Here is a 13957-nt window from a genome sequence, read left to right on the forward strand (position 1 = left end):
TTAATTAATTCATTCATTCATTCATTCACTTATTCATTCACTTATTCATACATTCATTCACTTATTCACTCATTCATTCATTCACTTATTCATTTATTTACTTATTTATTTATTTTGATGTAGTTAAGGCCTTCAGCCTTCCCTTCCACACCAGAAATACAAATACAATAACAGAAATAAATAAAAAATCACACTATAAACAAAGTAAAGCCACAGAAAAATATACACAAACTTTAGATAAGTGATTAAGTATCATAATTAATTATATCCTAACTACGACTATCGTACCACGTAGGAGAAATTAAACCATTTACAGACGTGGAGATTGTTAAGGAGTGCCTTCTAGCAGCATGGGACATATTTCCTAATGCAAAGTAGAGTGCAGGTGAAATGAAACAACAAATCAACTTGCTCGTATTGATGTGATTTTGTGGAAGAATTGCGAAGTCCCCCCTTAAATTAAAAAAAAAACCTCAATTGTGTGTTAGATTTTAATAATAATAATAATAATAATAATAATAATAATAATAATAATAATAATAATAATAATAATAATAAATACAATAATTAAAAATCTGCGCATTTTTTTAAGATTCAATAATGTGAAATGCATTGTGGCTCTCGGCAAATTAGTGTTTCACATTTTTGGCTGTCTAATTTCTACTGACTACCACTTGTTTAGAGCTTCCATCAGAGGTCTGCGTCGGACGTTTTCGCTCGAGTGCCAAGTAGTTCATAGCATAATCCGATAGATAGCGCACATACATGATGGGTAAAATTGTCACGAGCGATAAATCCTCGAACGGTATAAGCCGAGAGTTAGACATTCGTTCTTGTTACAGTGATGAACTGTGTAGTAACATCATAGATGTTTATCATTTCAAAACTTTGCAGTGTTTAACTAACCTCTCCATAGTACAACTACAAAACTTGCTTTAAAATGTAATATAAATGTTGTAGGTAATTTTTTTTTCCACACAGGAGTGATTTTGTTTTTGCTACATCTGATAGATGTTGTTGGATGTAAATGTAATTATTATAAATGGAGAACACAATTACGATAGTGCAAGAACTGTATCAAGTTTTCTAGTAATAAAATAATAATAATAATAATAATAATAATAATAATAATAATAATAATAATAATACTTACTTACAAATGGCTTTTAAGAAACCCGAAGGTTCATTGCCGTCCTCACACAAGCCCGCCAGCGGTCCCTATCCTGTGCAAGATTAATCCAGTCTCTATCATCATACCCCACCTCCCTCAAATCCATTTTAATATTATCCTCCCATCTACGTCTCGGCCTCCCTAAAGGTCTTTTTCCCTCCGGTCTCCCAACTAACACTCTATATGCATTTGTGGATTCGCCCATACCTGCTACATGCCCTGCCCATCTCAAACGTCTGGATTTAATGTTCCTAATTATGTCAGGTGAAGAATACAATACGTGCAGTTCTGTGTTGTGTAACTTTCTCCATTCTCCTGTAACTTCATCCCGCTTAGCCCCAAATATTTTCCTAAGCACCTTATTCTCAAACACCCTTAACCTATGAATAATAATAATAATAATCTCTAATAATAATAATAATAATAATCTCTAATAATAATAATAATAATAATAATAATAATAATAATAATAATAATCTCTAATAATTAGTATATCAATCTTTGCGTCTGTAACAGTTGTGCAGCATGATTACCCTTTATAAAAACTGTACGTAGTGCCGAAACGTTTGAGGAATTTCATGTCAAGGCAGATTGGAAGTATCACTTCAACTATACACCTGTCAGGGTCTGAAATCTCATACCTTTACAACCTTATCAGGAACTAAATCCAGTTTCCTCAGTTTGTAGCTAGAGGGAAAGACATACTACTAATTAGTCGAATTGCTATTATATCAGAGCCTTACATGTGTATCCAAGAGCTGGAGCAACATTTTATTTTATGCACAACACGTAGCTGTTTTCACATCTCCAAACTTATAAAAATTCTGTTTTTCGACAGCTAAAAGATGTAAAATAAAAGCCGTTACGTAATTTAGTTATTTGTCATGCCTTAATCGTGTTATTGACTGAAGCGCGTAACTTATATCGCTCTATCCTATTGACGCGGATGAATACACTGACTGTGACATCCTAGCTTTTTTTCATGCATCTCAATTCCTTTCAGATTTACTTCAAAGCTACACTAATGAAGTGAGAAATTTGTTATTGATTATTGTGTTATGGGACGTTATGTACCATTCACAGGATCTAATTATTCACGCTCAAGTTCTTCTGTGAATACTCATAAAAATGACAAGTAAAGAAAACACTTGACCACATGCTTTCGAAGCATAATGCTAGCTCAGTCATCATGGCAAAAAAAAAAGTCGTTGCTCCTGTTAGCAGATTTCGTACCATTATCCAGTGACAGACATCAGGCAAACCAACGGTCGGCATCGTAAAACGCTATTGTTTACAGCTGTGTGTTTTCCCTCCCTCTTAGCCACCACCCTTCAGGCCTGGTGTACATTATAATAATAATCCGTGGCGCTACAGCCCGTGAAGGGCCTAGACCGACCAGTCGGCTGCTGGCCTCACGCCCACATGCCGAAGCAGAGGTGGACGATCATCCAACCAGAATGGAGGTACCGTGTGGTTAGCACGATGATCCCCCCAGCCGTTATAGCTGGTATTCGCAACCGGATTTCGCTACCTATCGTAGCTCCCCAAGTGCATCACGATGCTGGGTGGGCACCGGTCCCATACACTGGCCGAAATTTCATGAGAAAATTTCTTCCCCCATGAGGACTCGAACCAGCGCGCATTCCGTAACGCGAGTACTAGGCAGGATGCCTTAGACCATGACGCCACGGCGCGGGACGTACATTATAGTGTACATTTTTTATTTTTTATTTTTTATTTTTTGGAATGTCTTCGATACTTTTAAAAAATTTGAAAAATCCAATGTAATAGAAATGGAGAATATTATTTTTGAAAAATTTCTATTCCTGAATTAAAAATAAAATTTTGGGGCCCCAGCAGTCAAAATTGTCCCCAAAAATTCTACGTTTATTTTATTACAAATATTCTGCTAGGCAGTAGTGTGTTATGATGAGCTGTTCTCTTGTTGCCAGTTGTGCCAACTATACAATCTTCAGTCATTCAGTTTCATTTTTATTAAAACAGTTGCATTCCACTTCAATTATATATATATATATATATATATATATATATATATATATATATATTAAACAATCTCTCATGTGAAGGGTTCACAGTCATAGTGGGCCAAAAGCCATTTATTAAAAACGAAGAAAGCAAGGGTTAAAGTTGAGTGAATACCATAGTTTAATGAAGATTGATATATCATTTAGATTTAATGTGTATACTTTATATTACTTGCTAGGCCTATATGTTTGCATTGAATTATGTTAATAACTTCATTTTAACCTTTGTTTTCTACGGTTTTAATAAATGGCGCTTGGCCCACTATGGTTCTGAACCCTTCATATGTGACTATCATAACCTCAAACAGCAAAAGCTATAACATAACCTAAATAAAATAAACACGATAAATGATAGAAAAGTTTTAATTAAGGATAATGAAATAAACACGAATAATTTTAAAAGGTAGAATTATTGAAAGTAGAATGTTGGCAAACAAAAAAACAAATGCTAGGGAAGTGATAAAAACAAATGCTAGCGAGGTGATAAAAACAAATTCTAGGGAGGTGATGAAAATTGTAGGATAAGCAGCCATGATTAGTTAAAACACGTCGTTCCGTGCCGTTTTATTGGTCAAAAGTACGAGTAGTACGACGTAGTAAAAGTGCATTAAATGAAATCCTTAACTACAATATGCATGCCTCATATGGTTTTTGTTTTCACATATGCATGTGGATATAATAGTTGAACATTAAACTGAAAACCATTGGTAGTACATTCTCTCCGCTACGAGATCTGTACATAACGACGGCCTATGTTTATTAGATAGAAACATAACGGGATTGCCAACGTCTAATTACTGACCAACTGAATAAATGTGGCTAATGTGGCTACAAAACTGACAAATTCCGTAAATAATGGGTTTTCGTAATATACAGGGTGTTTCCGAGGTGGTGTTACAAACTTTGAGGGATGATGGCGAAGGGCACATGTATCAATTTGAGATAAGGAACCATAGTCCGGAAATGACTGAGTCACAAACAAACCCTTTTTGTAGAGCATTAAAAATAAGAAAAAAAGTTTTGTTCTATGAAGAGTTAAAACTTACATATATACCGGGTGTATCATAATTCAACTGAGAAATTTATCTGGTCGATATAAATTCATAAAACTTTGTGGCAAATATTTAACCACAATGCATTTAGGAACAATGCTAGGTAGGCATGGGTTGGTGGTCAATATATTAGCCACATTCGTAACTACAAATTTTATCACAGAACTATCATTATATTGTGTATACCACTGCCACCGGGTGCTTGCCCACTTGCAGTGTAAATAAATACATACATACAAATTATATAATGTTATGGTTGATAATTACTGCGCATTACTTTCTATTAAGAAGAGGTGCAAAACTCATTTTGCAAAGGGCTACGTTACATGTGGAGCAACATATAGAAGATCGTTTGGCTTGTTTCTGGTGCTGCAAACTACACACCGTCTACAAGTTTCCGAGACTGGCATGTGATCACTAACATTACTAAATTGAACAGTGTGCATACCAGATGAACATCAAAGATCGAAGTGTGACAAACAAAATTTGCCACCGATGATTGTAAATAATACTACTATTCCATACAGCTCGACTGTGAAGAACCTTGGTATTTATATGGATTGTCACCTGGAATGGAATGAACAAGTGAATCACACTTCCAAAAAATATTTTCTATTATTCACTCATTAAAGCGACTGAAGCACTTTCTTCCAGATAAATTAAAATTAATCCTTGTACAAACACTCGTGATGCCACACTTCGACTACTGCGATGTTATATTAAGTAACCTCAATGCAAATTTGAGCAACAGGCTACAACGTGTGCATAATGCGTGCGTCCGTTATATTTGCAATATTCGTGAGTATGATCATGTTTCCCCGTCTTTCCAAACTCTGTCTTGGCTAAGGCTAAGCGATCGACGAGCCCTGCATTCTCTTGTTCTCTTATTTCAAATTCTGCGCACCGCTACCCCAATCTATTTGGCTTCTCGTTTTCAAAATTTATCCGCATATCATCAGCTAATTACAAGATCTCATCAACAATTTACTCATTATAACCTACCACAAGACATCTTTATATTCTTCATCTTATACAGTTTCAGTTGCTAGAAATTGGAACTCGCTTCCGAGTGATGTAAGGGGTTGTTGGACAATAACTTCATTTAGGTCTAAATTACATAAATTCTTACTTAACAGATTAATTGCTGATTAATATTTGTTACTTATAATGAAACTAACATCTGTCCATTCTTATTATTATCATTAATTTCTCTAAATAGATTTACAAAACCTCTAATGGCAATTACATTAATATTCTCATTATAGAAATATATTTTAGATTTATATATATATTTTTTTCTCCCTGTAACATAGTCCTAGTAAGCTTATATTAAATTAATTTTCATCATTTTACTAGCTATCTCAAATATTAAATTAATTATAATTGATTGAATTAAATTAGCTCATAAATTAAGTTAATACTTTACCTTATAGGTTTATCTAAATTTAAATACATATGTAGTCTACTAGTCGTTAAAACTGAAGAATATTGCTGGAGAACCTTTTAAGTGTAGTGTAAATATTTGTAATTTAAATATGTATTGTATTGATTAAGGCTGGTTGAGTGGAAGAGAAGGCCTTATGGCCTCAACTCTGCCAGCGAAAATAAAACATTATTGCTAAATTCTGCCGGTTTGGGATTAGGGCCTCAGTTTTATTTAGAGCAATATTCTCCAATCAACTCATTAGCCAGTGCATTCCTGAATTCAAGATGAGTTTTGTGTTTCTTTCTTGCAAGAGCACAAGTCTCTTTGTACAAAAATAAATGAATTGACAATTGCAGATTCTATAAGATAATAAAATGTACAGTACATCAGTTATTCATAGATTTCAAAAAGGCATATGACTCGGTTAAGAAGGAAGTATTATATGATATTCTTATTGAATTTGGTATTCCCAAGAAACTAGTTCGATTAATTAAAATCTGTCTCAGTGAAACATACAGCAGAGTCCGTATAGGTCAGTCTCTATCTGATGCTTTTCCAATTCACTGTGGGCTATAGCAGGGAGATGCACTATCACCTTTACTTTTTAACTTCGCTTTAGAATATGCCATTAGGAAAGTTCAGGATAACAGGCAGGGTTTGGAATTGAACGGGTCACAAAAGCTTCTTGTCTATGCGGATGACGTGAATATGTTAGGAGAACATACACAAACGATTAGGGAAAACACGGAAATTTTACTTGAAGCAAGTAAAGCGGTCGGTTTGGAAGTAAATCCCGAAAAGACAAAGTATATGATTATGTCTCGTGACGAGAATATTGTACGAAACGGAAATATAAAAATTGGAGATTTATCCTTCGAAGAGGTGGAAAAATTCAAATAACTTGGAGTAACAGTCACAAATATAAATGACACTCGGGAGGAAATTAAACGCAGAATAAATATGGGAAATGCGTGTTATTATTCGGTTTAGAAGCTCTTATCATCCAGTCTGCTGTCCAAAAATCTGAAAGTTAGAATTTATAAAACAGTTATATTACCGGTCCTTCTATATGGTTGTGAAACTTGGACTCTCACTCTGAGAGAGGAACATAGGTTAAGGGTGTTTGAGAATAAGGTGCTTAGGAAAATATTTGGGGCTAAGCGGGATGAAGTTGCAGGAGAATGGAGAAAGTTACACAACACAGAACTGGACGCAGGAACATTAAATCCAGACGTTTGAGATGGGCAGGGCATGTAGCACGTATGGGCGAATCCAGAAATGCATATAGAGTGTTAGTTGGGAGACCGGAGGGAAAAAGACCTTTAGGGAGGCCGAGACGTAAATGGGAGGATAATATTAAAATTGATTTGAGGGAGGTGGGGTATGATGATAGAGACTGGATTAATCTTGCACAGGATAGGGACCGCTGGCGGGCTTATGTGATGGCGGCAATGAACCTTCGGGTTCCTTAAAAGCCATTTGTAAGTAAGTAAGTAAGTAAGTATAAGATAATAAAATAACTTCATCCACCAGCGATAGGATTTCCAAGTTATGTTATAGGTGGAGTAATACTGATCAAATTTGTCTACTCTACCTGTAAATTCATTATAGTCTGCAATTTCTTGTGGGTATGCAATATCATCCTTTCTTTCTTCTTTATTACTTCTTGCAAGTAATGTCCCTGAAACGATTTTTGAAAAATTTCCGATAGAGTTCCTGATAGGGTTCTAAAGTATTGGGATTCAGATTTTGCTTGTCTGGGGATATCTCTGTATATAAATGGAGACAAAGAGGAAAGAAAGCAGTAGTTGTTGCATCCAACTTAGGCCCTTTCTTTTCATTATTTTCCTGCAGAAAAAAAATACAAAATAAAGTTTATGTCGAAAGATTTCACACACACATATAATATGAGTCTATACACATACACATATTCAATATGCTAATATTGTAATGTACTCTTTCTAATGAACATATAATCAAAATTTTGAAGTTATATTACCTCCAAGCACCGAAAAGCATAAATGTTTATCAACAGTATCCTCACTAGAGGTTTTGATTTATCTAGAGAAAATCGAAACTCGAGTGGGATTTAATTGACTATTACACGATTAGAAGAAAGTATATAAAGATTAGAAGTAACGAAGTACTCCAATACAATAAAATATTAATTGACTTACGATGATACAAAACTTTCTTCAAATTTGTACCATCTCAATATTATAAATATTACGCTAGTAGATGGCAGTAGTGTGTTATGATAAGCTGTTTTCTTATCAGTTGTGCCAACTATGGAATCTTCATTGAACTCTGTGGACGGTTACTGGTCAAGAAGGTTTTGTTGATTCAGTTTCATTTTTATTAAAACAGTTGCATTCCATTTCATTTATCCCGATCCCAGTAATCAACGTCACTTGACAGATGATTTTCAATAAATCTTAGTATTAAACAATCTCTGATACGTGACTATTCATAATATCATATAGCAGAAGCTATAACATAACCTAAATAATATAAACGGGTGTTAGAGAAGTTTTAATTAGCGATGATGAAATAAACAAGAAACATTTTAATTAACGATGATGAAATAAAAAATAAACATGAATAATTTTAAAAGAAACAATTATTGAAAGTAGGTACAATTTTCAAATTTGAATGTTTTAGTGATTGGTGGTTCAGTTGATGTTATATTGGACGTGTGCGTAAAAGAAGTGAACTCGGTGATGTACATGGTGTATCCCTGAACTTATTCAGGATTTCCGAATGGTGCTCTTCATTTATTTGTAAATAGGGTTTCAGGGAAGATGCATAGCTATGACCAGTGATCTTTATTAATTCTTGTTCTTGAATGCCAATGTGAGTCATATTTGAAATTGCTGTGCATCGACTGGAGTGGTTTGTAATTTTCTGTTTTTTGACGTCCAGACCAGTGCAGTTTCAAATGTTGGCAAACAAAGAAACAAATGCTAGGGTAGTGGTAAAAATAAACAAATGCTAGGGACGCGATAAAATTAAACAAATGCTAGGGACGCGATAAAATTGTGCTATAAGCAGCCATGATTGGTTGAAAGACGTCCTTTCGTACCGTTTTATTGGTGAAAAGTAGTGTGACGTAGTAAAAGTGTAAAAGTCATCATAAAAAAAAACATGTTTTACAAGTATTCCATACGTACTTCAGCTAGTTGTCAAAACTGATTTTCATGACTAGCTACTGTTTATTTGAAGTAATATGAAAACAACTCAGCGCAAAGCTATACGCAATAAAATACAAGTTCATATCAAAATTCAAACCTTAAATTTACGATGTTCCACTGGAAAACCGTTCATATTTCGATTCAGATCCGCAGTTAACACCGAAATACACACTCTGCAAACTTCAAGATTGAGGTTAGAATCGTCATATGAGAACACGTGGGGAATAAAATATATATATCACCACAGTCTACTATATACAGTCACGAAGCTTGGGACGATTTTTTGCAAATCTCGCGATAGTTGCTAGCCGCTTGGAGCGCTGTGAGTACTAGGAACAATAGACTGTGGCACAGCCATCGTGATCTAATACAGGCCGTACAGGCACACCATGTGACTTGCTTAACCCGATCACGAAGGGCGGTGTTTCTACCATATAAATTAGTTGGAATGCATAAACAGTAACATACGTTTCTCTAAAATGTAGTGTAATTCCATTAATAAAATTTAAAACAATGATCATGAGACACTTCAGACATAATTTACTTGCGAGTTAAGATGTAATATTATTTATGGTGTGAAAATTACGCTGTTCGTATGTGTAATACGTGCCTTTATTTCGATTAAATATTGCGAAATTATTGTACATTCATTTATGCACGATTCAATAATTTTCAATTGCACCGCACGGATATTTAGATATGTTGACATTATAGATTATGTTTACTGTACCAGTTGCCCCTTTCTGTCTAAATTTAGTGATCTCCAATGCCTTGCCATTCATATGAAAATTATAGGTTATGTTTACTATATTTAACTTATATACCTAAATTCGCAATCATACATTATAATTAAGCATAATGTCATGTATGATTCCCCGGACATTCAATTTGTCTGTATTTTAATACTACAATTGAGTACTGAATTATTGTTTTTATCTACTACATAAGAGACGAAGTAACACAATTGTACGTTCGCTAATTTCATAGAAGTGGTAGGCCTATGGTAAATGTTTTGTCTAAAATTAAGGAAGGTAGATGTGCTAAATTGAAATCACAATATAAATTCTTTTTTATTAAACCTCAAAATAGCTTCCATTCTAAACTTGAAATGTTGACGCGAACAGATTATGTTAACATGTAAAATTCTCTTCACATTAAAATAACACAGTTTTGTAATTATTTCTGCAACATATTATGCATCAAGAAGTAAACGGAACTTATGGACACATTACACTAAATAAAGCTTAGCAATGATAAGCAATAAAGTTATAATATAATATTTCACTGAGCTCCATACACTGAAATAGAAAACTCGAACAAACATTACGGCCTGGTCTAGATCGAAAAAGCATTGACTGTGCTGTATTTGGCATTTTTGTGAAAAGCTATGTAAACTGTGAAATGTTCGTTATCGGTTGTAATAATTGTAAATGGTTAAAATACAATAATTTGAATAATAATAATATGGGACAAGGAGACGTTTGTAGTACTATAAATTGTAAGAAAAATAGGTTAGTGTTATCCTTCTTCGGAAAGATCCAGGAAGGTGAGTTTATAAAATATAATATATATTTTATGAAAATAATATATAAACCTTATGTATTTCATATTTCAATAGTGGAAGGAAAGTGTTAATTTTTTCAAAAGAACACGATATCAAAAGTACAATACATTTTATGGTCTGCTAGGGAAAGAGTCTGTGATGAGACGATAGTAGCGATCCTGGTGGTGAGCAACTATCCATGATGCATATTTCAACTGCCTATGTTTGCATATTTAGTAAGTATTAAGCTTCGTGACTGTATATACTAGACTGTGATATCACTTATATATTTGAATAATTACTATTATTCACAATAATGGACGATAGGTGAACTACTGGACAATTGTTATTTACTATGGAAATTTTATAATAGAACACAATAATAACTTACCGTTAATAAAGCACTCCCTATGATACATAAGCTTTCCTTAAAGCAATGTGGTTAAATTCTTGACCACAAAGAAACTCTTAGTGCTGCACTCTCTTGTTTAACTACTGAAACACGATTGAGGGCATTTTCTTAGCCACAGTTCATTCCGGAAGACAAATTGTAACAGTAATGTTGAATATTATGAAAGAGTAGAAGGACATTGAACCAAAAACGATGCGGTTAAGAAATTAACCACTAACCTTAATCCATCCAGCTCCGGAGAGCACGCATCCTCATTCAGTAGGTTCATTAGGTTTTTTTTAAATCAAAATACAGCACAGTATTAACAATGAGTATTTTTACTCACGAACTGAGCTGTCCATACGGACGTATTCATTATGCAGTGTATATTATAATGTCTACAGCACATTAGCGTACACTACGGAGAATGAAGTTAAATTCAAAATTAATCATAATATGGATATTTAAACACATTTTTCAAAATGGTGGCGGTTCATTTCGATACAGGCTTCAGTTCTAATGTGTGTAATTCCAATTACCAGTTTCGTCCTTCGTACTAGTAACTCATGTTGAAATAATTCCGTACCTACTCTATAAAAGAGTAGGCCTACCTTACGTACTGTAAATTCAATCTTCACTTCTGCTCGATCCGAAAAGATAAAATTACTCTGACATGCTATCTACTGTCCGTCCAAGTGGTTATGTCGCAGGATCATAGAAAAAAGGGGAATCACATGACAGTTAATTACTTAACGAGGCCCTTTTATTTAAGTTACTTTAAACAGTTGTATGGGTATACTATTACGTAGATGTCCAATTCCTAACAGAAATTAATATTCTCAGAAAAGAGCTAAGACAGCCCAGCCACTAGCCTTTACAGAGAGGAGAATAGAAGCTGGTGGGGAAGACCGGAATGCGACTTAGGCAATGGACGACAGTACCTGTGCGAAAATGATTCAATATTCAAAGCTCTTCCGTCATTGGAAAACGCGAACATATTTTTGGAACGTACTGTGACGGTAAGGCTACTATGACTGTATATGCGGTTTTGGATCTGTGTGGAGGACGGTTGAAGTTCATTAGCAGAAGGGGTGGGAGTGAAGTACATTCAAAATCTCAGGTGCAATAAAAATTGAAGTTAAAAATAAAATGATGTCCCTGTATATTGCTATTGAACGCCTGGCGCTGTAGTTAGTATGCAAATCTCTTCCGTCTCGCGGAGTGTCTCAGTGTTCGGTTTATCGAATATTCGAATTGTTTCTAACTCTTTGTGAGAGGATGGCAATGCCAGACCACATTGCACCATGCAGGAATTCCAAAAACCCTTGAAAGGACGTGATTATCATCGTGTAGGCCTACCATTCATTTGATAATACTTCCTCTCTCAGTACATTCAATCAATCAATTAATCATCCATCGATCCATCCATCGATTCATTGATTCATTCATCTATGGATTAATTGATTCACTGATTGGTTTATTCATTCATTCAATGATTTATCCTTTGATTCATTGATTAATTCATTACTTCATTCATTGATTGATTCATTCATCCAGGTATACAGTTGGTGTCTTCAAGAGCAGAAACATGCACTGTGAAAATACAAACATTAGAGCTTCAGAGTACTTTTCTTTTTCTTAATAATATTCTATTTCCTTGAACAAATTTTTATTAATGAAATTATAATTTAGCTGTTTAGAGTAATTAAAAGAAAGTATATACAGGGACATCATTTTATTTTTACTAACATTTCTAATATTAACCTGGCTATACCTTTCTATTAACGATTGAAACAGGAAACACCGTTTGCTACACTTTCCACGACGGAGTTCGATGATACTGGCGTAAAATACAAATCACTTTACTAGGTATAGGAGGGAAGAAAAGTGGTTCATCCATTTATGTAAACTAGGAAATATCGCAATTTTGAGTTTGATAATTTTCATTAGGTTTTTGTTTAATCAAAATACAGTACTGTATTAACACAGTGTTTTACACACGAATTGAGCTATCCATTCGGAAGTATTAATTATGCAGTGTATATTGTACTGTTACAGCACATTAGCGTACAATATAGAGAATGAAGTTCAATTGAAAAATAATTATAATATGGATATTTAAACACATTTTAGAAAATGGTGGCCGTTCATTTCGATACAGGCTTCAGTTCTTTTGTGCATATTATCGCACTATAGACTATTGTACCTAATTCCAATTACCAGTTTCGTCCTTCGTACGAGTAACTCATGTTGAAATAATTCTGTACCTACTCTATAAAAGAGACCTTACGTACTGTAAATTCAATCTTCACTTCTGCCCGATCCGAAAAGATAAAATCACTCAGAAATGCTATCTACTGTCCGTTCAAGTGGTTTTGTCGCAGGGTTGTAGAAAGGGGGGGGGAAATCACGTGACAGTTAATTACTTAAGGAGGCCCTTTTATTTAAGTTATTTTAAACACTTGAATAATATTACGTAGACGTCCAATTCCTAACAGAAATTAATGTTTTCAGAAAAGAGCTAAGATAGCCCAGCTACTAGACTTTACAAAGGGGCGAACAGAAGCAGGTGGGGGAAACCGGGATGCGACATAGGGAAACGGACGACAGTACCTGTGCGAAAATATGATTCAATATTGAAAGCTCTTTCGTCACTGGAAAACGCGAACATACTTCTGAAACGTACTATACTCAGTAACTCAGTACTGCTTACGCGTTCTCGGCTCTGTGTCGTGAACGGTTGGAAGTTTACTAGTAGAGGGGGTGGGAGTGAAGTACATTCCAAAACTCAGGTACAATAAAAATTGAAGTAAAAATAAAATGATGTCCCTGTATTAGCAACTACTGTTGTAGAGGTATGAATATTGAGTTTAAAGAGTAAATATTACATTAGAATGTATGTAGGCCTACTTATTTTCTATGCTCGTTAGTATATAATTGTAATTTATTTAATTCTTGCATTTCTTTACGTACCATATTTATATTATACATTAAACTTTTTTTCTTTTTCGTTACCGGTATTCATTTGTCCATTTATGTATTGGTTATGAAGATAAGTGTATTGGAGTATCCAATGAATAGTATACATATTTTAATAAGACAAAGTAAATTTCCTTCAATTGTTATTCCGTTTGTGTA

This window comes from Periplaneta americana, chromosome 10, assembly GCF_040183065.1.
Source record: "Periplaneta americana isolate PAMFEO1 chromosome 10, P.americana_PAMFEO1_priV1, whole genome shotgun sequence".
NCBI classification, from domain to species: Eukaryota; Metazoa; Arthropoda; class Insecta; order Blattodea; family Blattidae; genus Periplaneta; species Periplaneta americana.